The sequence below is a fragment of the Herpailurus yagouaroundi genome, unplaced genomic scaffold, assembly GCF_014898765.1.
Source record: "Herpailurus yagouaroundi ecotype Mexico unplaced genomic scaffold, PumYag 187, whole genome shotgun sequence".
In the NCBI taxonomy this organism is placed as follows: Eukaryota; Metazoa; Chordata; class Mammalia; order Carnivora; family Felidae; genus Herpailurus; species Herpailurus yagouaroundi.
The window spans coordinates 2,552,960-2,555,779 of record NW_024412418.1 but is presented as its reverse complement, the minus strand read 5'-3'; positions in this window follow the sequence as shown (position 1 = coordinate 2,555,779).

The following is a 2,820-nucleotide window of genomic DNA, read 5'->3' as shown; positions in this document are numbered from 1 at the left end:
TTTCTGGTGGTAAAGTTCCTGTCACTCAGGGCCGTGAAACCAGCTGGCTAAACACAGGGAAGTAGGTGGACCTCTGTAAGAAATAACCCTTTCCTTCCCTCCCCTTTCACAAGCACCAACAAGATGAGACTGCTATTGTTCAGAGTTGATGTATAGAATCAGAGTTCTTAACTGTAAATAAAGAAATTCCTTATTTGGAAAGACTAAAGGATTTAGGATGCTCCCCTTTTAGAATAAGCTCAGTGAAAGTCAAGCAAGATAAACAGAAAGAAAAACACCCAGACACATGATGATTAAACTACTGAAAACCCCGTATAAAGAGACAACCTTAAAAGCAACCAGAGGAAAAAAAAAAAAAAGATGTATTACACATAGGGCAATAAAATTACAAATAACAGCTGATTTTTGGAAGATGCATAATATGAAAGAAAAATAACTCTCAACCTAAAATTCCATATCAAACAAAGCATCCTTTCAAAATGAAGTCAAAATATAAACATTTTCAGATAAATGAGGCAGAGCTGCCAAACAAAAGAGAAAGTCTGTAGGCTAGAAGGAAATGAACTTCCACAACATTTTTGGAACTACAGTTAGGAAGGGAGAGCACTGAAAATATTCCATGACTTAAAACCTGTGTTTCTTTCTTTTCTTAAATTCCTTAAAAACAATTCAGTATTTTTAATTCAGATATAATAACTGTATAATAACAGCGTAAAATATTTAACAATGGCACCAGTGGGGACAAATGGAATTATACTGTTTTTAAATTCAGGCATCGTATGTGAAGTGGTGTAACATTAACTCAAGTGAAAAAATGTGATAAGTTGGGGATGCATATTCATAATTATTAGAGAGCCACTCGTTTAAGCAACGAGAGCATGACTTTCCCCTGGAAAGTACACGTCTAATGGGATTTTCCCTGTCTGTGTCTCTCTTGCTGCATGTTAACAAGGCCCTCCACTGGCAGCCAAATCACAATCATAAGGAGAAACAACCCTAGGATGAAAGCCATGGTAATCAGACAAAGAGAAAGAACCCAGCTCCTTGATAACACCATTGAGCTTTAAACCAGATTTGGACTGAATTTGGACTCTCAGTTTTGTGGGATAACAAATTTTCTCATGACTAAAGCCATTTTGAATCAGGGTTGTGTTTTTTTTTCCTTGCTTGAAGCCAAAAGCATCTAAATTAATATATGATGTGACAATATCATGGAGTCATTTGAATTGTGCTTATCAAAAGACTTAAATAATATGAAAAATATATAATTTGCAACAAGAAGTATTAAAAAGTTGAAAATAAATGTTAATACTTTTCTTCTGAGGGTTTAAGAAACCAAGGAATCTAATATTATTTCATAAGCTTCTAATATATGTCATTAGGCATTGTGCATGTTAGGCTAACATATATCCTTTCTTATTTCATCTTAACAACTACCCCATGAAGTTTCATTAATTCATTTATTTTTATTTATTAATTTATTATATATATTCATTCATTATCCATTTGTTCAGCAGGTATTAACTGATAAGTTCCTGGCTAGGTCTTTGAGCTAAAGTTTCAATATTTTTTTGCAGCCTCGAATTTTTCTTTCCAGTGTTGAGGAGAGAGCAAGCATTTAACACATAATTGTACGAGTATTTAATTGCATTTGGGACAAGTTATAGAAGGAGAACTACAGGGTTCTAAGAGAACATGCATCGGGGAAAGTGGATCTTGGTGGGCTATTAATGGTGGGTGAGTCATGGGAAACTTCCCTCTGGAAGTCACCCATAAATCCATATCTGAAGGCTGCACAGGGGCTTTTCAGGGATTGGGTAATAGCAGTTTTAGAGAACCAGAGGAAAAACCTAAGGGGATTGGAGCAGATAGTTTCTGAGGTCTGTTCCCAGTGCAAACATCCAATGATGTGTCTTAATCATTTCTAAGCTCTGACCTGCACATAATAGGTCTCATTAACTTAGTAGACAAAAGGAAGGGGAAGATGTGATCAAGGTATGTAATAAATATTTTTTAATTCCAAAAGATTAGGATGCTTTGGGTCCACCAGTTGGGACGACCTAAGCAGGGGCACATTTCCACTGATGCCAGGCTTGGGAAGCAATTCAGAAACCTGAGTGTTTTACGATCCTTAGGGTTTGTTCAACTTCCTCTGCCTCATGTCCATAAAATGGGATGCCTTGCTGAATGAAGTGTTTCACCATGTGTCCTGTGACCTGCCCTGAGAAACTATGAAGGTGGATACTTGATGGGTAAAAGCCATTCTCCCTTCTCAGGACTGCTGTGTTGCACTCCAGGAGATGCGTATCTCTCAGTAGAACAGAAAGCACTGGATTCAGCACTAGTTAATACTCAGACTCCATTCATTCTGACCAAATTTTCAGTTACTATTCACCAACCCTGCACGGGAGACCATTAGCAAAGACATTTTGAAGTCCATGTCTGCTCTGCAAAGAAAAATTTTCAAATGAGAACCATATCATACAGACATGAAGAAAGAACACTTGGATTCTGGCTCATTCTGCCAGATGTCCTGCATGTAATACACTGGATCTTAATCCCTGCCATACTGACCCTCAAAAAGAGAAGAAATGTAGGCTAGGCATTAATTTCAGGTCCTTCTCTGTCTCCTATCCCACATACCCATACATCTTTTTATGGGCCAAGAGTTTAGTTTTAGCCTATCTTGAAACTTAAAGACAAAGTTCAGTCCATTTCTGCCAACTTACTATAACTGCTTACGACTATCCATCACACCTCAAATACACATCTATTTGTTCTTTGCCTCTCTTCTTGTCTTAATAAAGACAGTTAAGTATG